At 42.4% G+C, this 10,759-nt stretch overlaps 1 long non-coding RNA gene across 1 annotated transcript; it reads right to left on the reverse strand.

Moving 5' to 3' along the window:
• Window positions 1-3,049: 3,049 nt before the first annotated feature.
• Window positions 3,050-4,630, reverse strand: LOC134858572 (uncharacterized). The gene is made up of 2 exons (XR_010164972.1): window positions 4,435-4,630; window positions 3,050-3,605 (listed from the first exon to the last, which is right to left on the reverse strand). It is a non-coding gene; the product is annotated as an uncharacterized LOC134858572 (long non-coding RNA).
• Window positions 4,631-10,759: the final 6,129 nt, after the last annotated feature.

Genomic DNA, 10,759 nt, shown 5'->3' on the forward strand with positions numbered 1-10,759 from the left:
CGGGTTTATAGACTAAACACAGGTTTTATGATTCTAAGTAAAAACAAAAAATAAAATGTTACCTTCAAGTTGTTCACATATGAAGGACAAAAACAGTGCTGCAGACTCGCTCTCCATGGGTTTAACAACTTCCTGTTGGAGGGTTTCATCATTTCCACTGCCTACTTGTTGGTTTGGATCGAACTTTAATATAGTGGAACTTTAACGTGAACATGCACAGAAATTAAATCTATGGAAGGAGAGGGTGCAGGGGCCCGGTTGGAATGGGGTCACAGTATGATTAAGGTTAGGGAACGTTGTGGTTATGGTAAAGGAATGGCATCTAAAACCTTTCAGATAAAAAATAAACAGTGATTGCAGGTCAGTAAGCGGTGGTGGTGGTGGCAAAGTCCATAGGGACTTGGCTCGTGAACAGGAAGGTTCAAGTCCCCGAAAGACCAAGTGCTACAGAGGTGTCCCTGAGCATGGCACCATTCCCCGCTCTCATACATAATGGCAGCCAACTGCTCCTAACACTATGGGTCAAATGCAGAATTTCCCCTCTGTGGGACCGTTAAGGGTTCCTTACCTTCTTCTTCTAATAGGACACGAGGCGTCCTGAGCAAGGTTGGCACCCCAGCGTCATCTGACCTACGTATACACACATTACATTCACAACCATGTGACTGGACCTGATGGGCCTGTCAACAGAAACCTGCTTCACACTTCACACACACACACACACATAAAGAGCTGATCTCTCGTGTGTGTGTGTGTGTGTGTGTGTGTGTGTGTGTGTGTGTGTGTGTGTGTGTGTGTGTGTGTGTGTGTGTGTGTGTGGGTGTGTATGTGTGTGGGTGGGTGGGTAGCTGCGACCAGCTTTGAAAGGGTAATCCATCTCCATCACTTAAATGATTATCCCCATTAATCTGGTGTAAAGTAATAAAGTAAACACCATTCCCCCTCTTCTTCCTCCTCCCCCCACTACTGCTCCTTCGCCTCAGTCTGGATGGAGGTTCATTAAGTCTTTAGTACATTAATACGTCTTCATGTCCCCCTACCACTCCTATCGCCTGGTGCTTGGGGTCCCTTGAGATTCTTTCTCTTTCCCTGTGACTTTGCTTGAAAAGGAGAGGGGAGAATGAAGAGCTGCTGCTGTGTCACAGAGTGTGTGACTGTGTTTGTTTGTGTGTTTATGTATATATGTGTGTGTGTGTGTGTGTGTGTGTGTGTGTGTGTGTGTGTGTGTGTGTGTGTGTGTGTGTGTGTGTGTGTGTGTGTGTGTGTGTGTGCGTGCGTGCGTGTGTATGTGTGTGTCACTGAGTCAAGATGACGAGCTCTGTGGATTTAATTTTGCAACGCGGGACTCAGATGGCCCCGGCGGTCGCCACGGTAATTTGCCTGATCAGGTTAGAGAATTGTTGCTGTTGGTGATCAATCATTTGGTTGTCACGTCGACAGGGGGCTCGGTCGGCATGGAGCCACTTGTAATTGGTGCTAGATTGATATGGCCATGTTTTAAAACCATGTCTTACTAAAGTTGTGCCAATTAAAGGGTGTTGAATTTACAACCCCTCCTATACACTAACACAGACACACACACCCCCCCCACACCCATATAGACAGACAGACAGACAGACAGACAGACAGACAGACAGACAGACAGACAGACGACAGACAGACAGACAGACAGACAGACACACACACACACACACACACACACACACAGAGACATTATTTGAATATGTATGCTGGTTTGTTTTATTGTTGTACATTGTTTGTTTGTGTGTTTATGTATATATGTGTGTGTGTGTGTGTGTGTGTGTGTGTGTGTGTGTGTGTGTGTGTGTGTGTGTGTGTGTGTGTGAGAGTGTGTGAGAGAGTGTCTGTGAGTGTGAGAGTGTGGGAGTGTGTGTGAGTGTGTGTGTGTGTGTGTGTGTGTGTGTGTGTGTGTGTGTGTGTGTGTGTGTGTGTGTGTGTGTGTGTGTGTGTGTGCGTTTTACAAGCTTGGTGTTAAGCACTAGCTAAACGAGCTGCTAGCATGCTGTAGCAGACTGGCTTGCAAACTTTATTTTTCAACTGAAACTGGCGTTTTTTTTGCAATGAGCAATTGGGCAATCTGTAAGGGTGCACAGCACATAGAGAGCGATAGAAAGATAGACGATAATCAGTATAGCCGCTCATTTCCACGTTAAGTCCTCTAAATATAATGTATTTTGTGCAGGCGGGTGGAGTGGGGGTGTGTTCAATAATCTCTGGATCCCATGTCACACACCCCTGCTTCCAAATAAATTGTATTTCTTCATAAAGTTTATATAGACTCGTAGTGTCACATACATGTCATACGCCTAGGACAGCCTCTGACAATAGATATTCATTTAAATAAGGACATTTTTTTATTCTTATGGTAGGAAACTGGCTGAGGCCATCAACATGCATCAGTCAAACCAGGAAACGGTGAACCATGAACATGACCCATTGTGTGTATTTTGTAGACATTAGACAGTACGCTGCAGTAAATGGCTACATTTTGACGAGTTAACTGAAATGTAATCCTTCTTGATTAATCTGTTGCGAAAATTGAGCAAATAAGTATTCCTGGGTCAGACCAAATGTTGAATGGGATAATTAGAAAGTCCTCCATCAGACGCATTTGGTGGAAAAATCTTTTTATTGCCATCCACTTTGCAGGTGGTTGCAAGGGTGGGATGCGATTGCATTTACAGAAGGCTACACTAAAGGACTCAGCCCTCTTTAAATACACCAGTGCACTACAGCAACTCACTGTTTTTCCCAGGGTATGGTACACATAACCATTATAAAACATTTGGCAGAACAAGAGCACAGCCTTACTAGTTTATAAGTTAAAAGCAAAATCAGATGCCTGCATACCAGGTTACTGAAACACAATCAATAGCACGACTCAGAGTACATGTGGAACGAGTCATTAGGAGAATTAAACAAAACAAATTGTTTGATGGCGTAATCCCCCTTTCCTATGCAGGAAACATTAGCCAAACAAGGCATTAGTTAAGGCATGGGTTAAGTAAAGCATTGGTTCAACACCAGGTTTTTGTAATTTCATTTAGTGAATTTTGTTTATTCCAGTGGCAGATAACTTTGTTAAACATGATGTAAATCTTATGTACACAAACATCAATGTAAGCAAACTGTTGAATGTAAAGTTCTGTTAATCAGTTGTTCCCCCTTAACATTTCATTGACATATTTAGGCATGTATGTGTTGAAATCCTCTGGTCATTTGTATAGATTTGTAAAAATGAACATTGTAACATATTGAACTATTGTAACATATTGGCTTAACAAAGTTATGAATGAAAAATGAACTGTAATAAAATATTTTAAAACATATTTTTGTCATTCCAATCTTTCATTGAAGAACCTGGGAATTGCTCATGTTTTCATAGTTCATTTCTCAAAGACAGGTATCTTGGCATGTATACGTAGAAAAAGAAATGGTCAGCTTTTTCTCTAATTGATCTTTGCACTTGTGGATCCATGTGTATTCATTGTGTCCTACAAACAGGAGGAGCACAAAACAGTGCCTGCCACACAGGAGCATTGGCTGTGCGTCAACAACACTGGCGATGAATCACAAAGCGTAATCTAAGAAGAAAGAGAAGAAAATTAGAAATATAACCTCTGCTTCATGGAAAACAGCAAGTAGGTTATTATGAGTAGTTATTGTTGCTGGACCATGCTCCTACCTAGAAGATGCCTACCCTCCTGAATGCTTAGCTTTACATTTTCTCGCTACTCAAACAAACTTGAATAACCTTCCTTGATAACTATTATGCCTTAGAAGGTGTATATTAGCAGTGTTAACTTATGTAAATATGTTTCTGACCACCCAAACACGTTTCCACCTTATCCTTATGAACTTGATCAAATTATCTGACCAATGTGCAGGGAGACAGGCAAAACATTAAAGTTGGTGAGCCTTTAGGAATAAACTTAGCTATAATGCTCCACTGAACTGAGCGCCACTGAACGGGGATGAACAAAGTTACACAGCTTCCTGCCTACACTTAAACTGTGTGTTTTCTCATTCTTCCTCATTGTCCTGTAGCACAAGACTCTCACACCGACCTGCCCTGACAGCCTGTCTTTATTGGACACTGAATAAAATAACAGATAAGTGTCATTAGCCTCTTTACTCACGTCAACACATCTTGCACATGACATTACTGTTAGGCATGACAGTGGCTAACAACAAGAGTAACATTAGTTAATCCAAAACACCAACGATATAGGCAGATATAAAACGCTGATTAAGTAAACATGTTATAATGTTGTAGATAACTATCACCAGATAAAGCACATAGCATCACCTAACGTCAGATAGGTTGGTTAATGTTAGAGAACTTGTAAAGCTAACATTTGACGTTACCTAGCGTTAGATAGTTAGTCAGTCATTTAATAGTTGTTTTCTTACCTTCGTAGTTGTGTATGTATGACGCCGCATACCATTTAAAACCTTTATCCAACCTGCTTGTTGGGGCTTTGGTCGTCCTACAAATCCGGTGAACACCGGTGATGTTCAACTTTTAGAACTGTTGTAAACATCGGGTGTAGAATGTAGCTATTGTTTGACCGGAAACAATCGAGCAGTATTAAGTAGAACGCGGAAGTGGTTGTGCAAGTAGCGAATTGAAAGTGTCACTGTTTGTGATTGACAGTTCTTTTGACTTATGGCTGTGAGGTGTGAGAGAGTGTCTTCTGATTGGTTGGATGTCGAGAAGGGAGGTTCCTAGAGAGCGAGACGAGAATGCTACGAGAGAGCTAACGGAGTATGCGTGTTAGAGTGACCATTAACTTGCCTCTTTATTGTTTTGGCGTGGTTATGGCCGACTGTAACCTGTGTTAAGTGTTAATAAACTCACGGACAAAAGAGATACGGAGCCTATACCGAGACGCTACAAGTTTATAAATATATCTAAAACTACAAGTTGTTAATTACCTCTTTAAAATAAATTGAAACCTGTGAATGAGAAGGTGTGTCCCAACTTTCTACTGGTACTGTAGTCTTAAAGTTACAACCGGCCGTTTGAGTGCAACCATAATGCTAATGTGGCCTGCAATGAAATTGCGTTTGACACTCCTGCCCTAAGCCCTTATTTGGTTGTGAGCACCAGTGATAACAATTGTATTTGGCAATTAAAAATCAGCTATAAAACAATGCTAAAATAAGGGACTTTGTGACTTAGCAAGATTTATAAAATGTATTTATTCTAATCCTTGAAAAATCAAGTGCAAGAATTCCTAAAAAAAACTAAAGGACAGCCCAGCTCAGTGGTTTTAAAACCTCTACAGTCCTTGCCAAGAATCCACATATTTGTATTACTCTTCATGCTGTCTCTGGGTTTTCCAACATTTTCCCCCCGTGTACTCTTAGACAGAGAGTATTGTATGCTGAACAGTGTGTGAAGCCGTTGAGACACACAGGTACATCTCAATAAATTAGAATGTCGTTGATAAGTTGATTAATTTCAGTCTTTTTATTTAAAAAGGGGAAAAAAGGCTTCTCAGGGGACAGTTTTGTGTTCTCCAAAACAAAAATGAATATAAAAAAACCCAATGATTTTTTAAATCTGCCATTAACATCTTTCATCAGATTGATGTGACATGGTCATTTATCAGAGGGTCCTTGTTAACAGTCTGGGCAATTGACCAAACTGAATTGAGTTTTCGACTAGGCTTTGTTGGGCCACCTGGTAGTTCAGTGTTTAGAGCTGGTCGTCATATGCAGTCACTGCTGCCTAAAAGGCCGGATCGATTCCCGAGCCGGCAAATCATTTCAGGCAATTTTCTGACTTTGACTTGGTTCGATCCAACTCTCTGTTCTTTTCGATGTTCCCACCTTGAACCTACCTCTATGTATGAAATTTGCTTGATGAATGTAACAGCTGCATTTGGTATGACGTCATCGTCACCGTGTGACGTCACTCAGCACCCCCAACTCTGAATGACTTCCAGCGTCACTGGAAATCTCCTGCTTGACATGATTGGAGCGATTCACATTTTTTACAGCTAAAGTCAGGGACATAACATTAGACCTATTGATACACACTGAAGGCAGATATACAGAATATAGGCATACTGAATGATTCAATAAGTAGAGAATCACTATTAAAGTAAGTAATTAGCCAGTGAGTAGAGACATCACAGTTTTAAATAATGCAAATAATTCAATTAAACACACAAAAAAAGGAATTTCAAAACTTCTCACTTGCTTCTCAGAGTTTGTATTTTCCCAACGCAAAACCAGCGTCAAACAGCACTGAAGTCTGTTGAGATGCTAAGTGTGGTTCTTAAGGACCCCTCTACATGCTCCCTGTTGGGTATTGGACCCCTTTAAACTGGTGATAATCAATCGCAGCAGGGCTCCGGTCATAGAGCACAGAGTCATCAGATGGATTTAAATGTCTTTACTTGTCAGAGCATGGATGGTACATATGGTACATCATGTTGTTGTACATGCAAGGATAATAAAAGACCTAGAGAGAACGGAAGAATAGGAGAAGGTTTTTCTTGCTCTGCACGGGAGGCAGAAATGCATAAATACCAAAAGGTACAATGGCCTGTTCTGTGTTTCATTCTTACTCTGTTACTGCTAACACCTGAATTCCCCTGCTGGACAACATGTTCCCCACTCCAGGATACCCTGTCACACTGTGCAGCTCCTTCAGTGACAGACTGCTTCACAGCAGTGTCTCACGGAGAGAATGCCTGTACATATTAAACTTTCTGCAATTTACCCACACATTTCTTCACATTTTACAAACAGTACCAGCTCCCTCTTTAATTTTTATATGGTCACTTTCTTTAATATATATGCTTGATTTTTTCACCATAGTGTACTTACCTGCTATTTGTTTTTCTACTTATTGTGTTTTCTTCCAAAAAAATAGCGTTTACATTTTTAGTTATTTGACATTTTTAAAATGTAAGTCTATTCTCTTCACTTCTCTGCCCTACTTCTGCTGCTGTAATCATGTACATTTCCCCATTGCGGGACAAATAAAGAAATTTGGATTCTGATACCTACGCGGATCAATAAAGGTCATCTCATCTTATCTTTCCACAAAAAATCAGTTCCGTTCTAGCTCCGTGCTCGTGCTAGTTTTGTTGGATTGTGGTTCAACTATGAAGCCAGATAATAACGTTCTACCTCCTGTCACACGTACCAAACACAGGGGAAAAAAACAAAACAGAGATAATAATCAGTTTTTTGTTACATCAGAGCATAATTTGGCTATACTCAACACGAACATGCTTTATTCTGTGATATAACATGTAACCCCGTCTTAATTTTTATTATTTGAAGTCTCACTTTCAATGTTCTATTTGAAAGTGAGACTTCAGTTCAGCCAACCTCCCAGGTATTGCTAAGATTAGACCTTTTCAAGATCATTTTTATTTACAGTTTTCAGATGGCATGGAGATGCTTTTAGACCATTACTTCAGATGACTTTGGTTCCATCAGACAAACCACCACAGGGTAGTATGAGTGAAATGCAGTTTCACAGTATTAAGGCTGGAGAAACATGCAATGTATTCCAACACTGCAGTTGTTTATTCAGCAAAATAAGGTTTTAAACTCAACCTAACTCCCTGACAGCCACTGTAATTCCTTTCAAGGAGCCCCAGCCCGCTCTGGTCTGTCACAGAGACAAACAGGGCGTTCAACAGCCATGGTTTGGGAAGGTACTTTCCAGTTCAGGGTCAAGGGTGAGAAGCCTTCATAACTCCTGCTGAGAGTGTTTCTGTAGCTTCCTGTGGGCTGGGAGGAAGCTCTTGACTGCATACCTCTCAGGCCCGTCACACTTGGAGATATTTATGAGCTGGCAAGCAAAAGATTTCACACACACTTTTAGCCAAACTGATGCTGCTGAATAAAAGCAAGACTGATCAAAATGTGATCTGCTAACTCTGCTCCTATAAGCGCACATGCTGAGATCTAATAGTCAGAAGACAGATAACCTCTATCTCTAGTCTGGTACAGTACTGTGTGTGCCAGTTCTTCCATTAAGATAACATACTTTTTAACCCTATGGGTTCCTGTCATTCACAGTTTGTGTGTCTTGCTCATACTGAAGTGAGTATAGTGTGCAGACCAGGTGACTGATGCACCAGGACACACAAACTAGCAAAGATTGAAGAGAATCTGAGATTCCAAAACCGGCTGAACACAAGTGGCACAGAATACAGGACGTTCAGCTTGGTTTACCTTAAACTGAACAAAAAAATGCATTTATTATATGATCTATAATTGTGTATATTTGCAGTCCCTTGATGCAACCATTCTGACGATATCCAAAGTTCTACTCAAGTGATTTTAATTGAACTGAAAAATAAAGGTAAAGGTTAGCATAATAGTAATCAACATCAACAGCCCATCAACTATTTAGGAACAAATTGGAAAACCTGATGTCATCCCTATATATGCTAAACACACTGGAGTTTGCAGGTCAGTAAAAAACAGAATTAATGAATTTAATAAAGCTCTGCAGAGCAGGAAAGTTGGTGATAATCTCTTTGGGTTTTGTTATAAACAACCTACAATATCAAGATTCCATTCAAATTCAAAGATTGAAGATTCAAAGGCTATAGTATTATATATTATATGGTCTTTGATAATCCTCGTGCTTTCTTCCTCAGCTGCTGGGAGTAGAGGCTCTCCATGGATGCCAGCTCCGTCCTGGTGATGTGCTGTGCAGTTTCACCAGGCTGTAGAGCCTTACGGCTGAGGACGGAGCAACTGCTGTACCAGGCCGTGATGCTGCCGATCAGGATGCTCTCTATGGTGCACCTGTAGGAGTTGCAGAGTATCCTGGAGTCCATGTTGAACATCTGCAGCCTGTGGAGGAAGAAGAGCCGCTGCGGAACTGTTTCGGTGATGTTGTTTGTTTGATGAGTCCATGTCAGGTCCTCAGCGATGTGGACACCGAGGAACCTGAAGCTGCTGATTCTCTCCACATTAGTCCCATTGATGGTGATATGGGCGCGTCCCTCTCTGCTGCCACCTGTAATCCACAGTCAGTTCCTTGGTTTTGCTGACGTCGAGATGGAGGTTGTTATCCTGACAACAAGATATCAGGGTTTCGACCTCCTCTCTGTACGCCGTCTCATTGATGTTGATGATCACCTGATCAGGCCGGGATCGGTTGTGTCAAAATCAAACTTGATTGTGTTGTGTTTGGCCATGCAGTCTTATGTGAACAGGAAGTAGAGGGGAGGGCTGAGCATACAGCCCTGAAGGGCGTTTTCTGTGCACCTGTTTGCTCTGTAGGCAAACTGCAGGGGGTCCAGAGAGTCAGGGAGGGAGGAGGTGACGTGGATTTGCCAAAGAACTGAACAGTCCATACTTTTAATGGTAGGTTTAGTTTAACAGTGAGAGACAGAATAACAAATATAAAATCCAGAAATGTACATTAAAAAAAAGATATCCATTGATTTGCGTTTAATTGGGGGAAATAAGTATTTGATCCCCTTGCAAAACATGCCTTAGTACTTCGTGGAGAAGCCTTGTTGGACAGCACAGAGGTCAGGTGGTTCTTGTAGTTGGTCACCAGGTTTGCTCACATCTCAGGAGGGATTTTGGTCCTCTCCTCTCTGCAGATTCTCTCAAAATCCTTAAGGTTCGGAGGCTGATGCTGGGCAGCTGGAAGCTTCAGCTCCCTCCGCAGATTTTCTATGGGATGGAGGTCTGTAGACTGGCTAGGCCCTCCATCACCTTCATGTGCTTCTTCTTTAGCCACTCCTTGGTTGCCTTGGCCGTATGTTTTGCGTCATTGTTGTGCTGGAAGACCTATCCATGTCCCATTTCCAGTGTACTGGCTGAGGGAAGGAGGTTATCAGCCAAGATGTTATGGTATGGCCCCCTCCATCATCCCCTTGATGTGGTGAATCGCAGGGTTAGGGTTAGGGTCTCCACCCCCCCTCCCCCGCCTCACTTTGACTACAGGCCAGGTTAAGAGACAGCTGGAGAAACTACACCAAGCAAATCTGCAGGCCCGGACGACATCAGCCCCAGGGTTCTGAAGACCTGTGCCAGCCAGCTGTCTCCTGTTCTTCAACACCTGTGCAACCTGAGCCTGTTCCTGGAGACCACCCTGGTGCTGTGGAAGACGTCCTGCGTTGTTCCTGTCCCTGAAAAGACGACTCCTTCTGGGCTCAATGACTATCGGCCAGTAGCTCAAGGTTCAAGTTCAAGGTTCAAGGTTTTTATTTGTCATATGCACAGCAGATACAGCGTATATGTTGGCAATGAAAATCTTATGTCGCGTGCTCCTCCAACAACTCAACATGCATGGTGCAAAAGATAAATAAAGTAGTGCAAAAAGAGAGAAGAATATCTCACATCTCATGTGATGAAGGTGCTGGAGAGACTGGTCTTGTCCCATCTCAGACCACAGGTGAGATCATTTCTAGACCCTCTGCAATTTGCCTACCAGCCTCACCTGGGGGTGGACGATGCCATTGTTTACCAGCTGCAGCGTGCTCACTCATACTTGAATCGTCGGAGATCTTCTACCAGTCCGTTGTTGCTAGTGCATTCTTCTTTGCAGCCGTCTGCTGGGTGGGCAGCATCAGGGCCGGTGACACCAGCAGAATCAATAAACTGATCAGGAAAGCTGGCTCTGTCATCGGCATCAAACTGGACCCTTTTGAGGCTGGACTCTCAACAAACTGTTGTCCATCATGGATAACCCCACCCACCCTCTCCACCTGCAGCTGGACAGACAGCGGAGCTCCTT

Source organism: Eleginops maclovinus, chromosome 22, assembly GCF_036324505.1.
Source record: "Eleginops maclovinus isolate JMC-PN-2008 ecotype Puerto Natales chromosome 22, JC_Emac_rtc_rv5, whole genome shotgun sequence".
In the NCBI taxonomy this organism is placed as follows: Eukaryota; Metazoa; Chordata; class Actinopteri; order Perciformes; family Eleginopidae; genus Eleginops; species Eleginops maclovinus.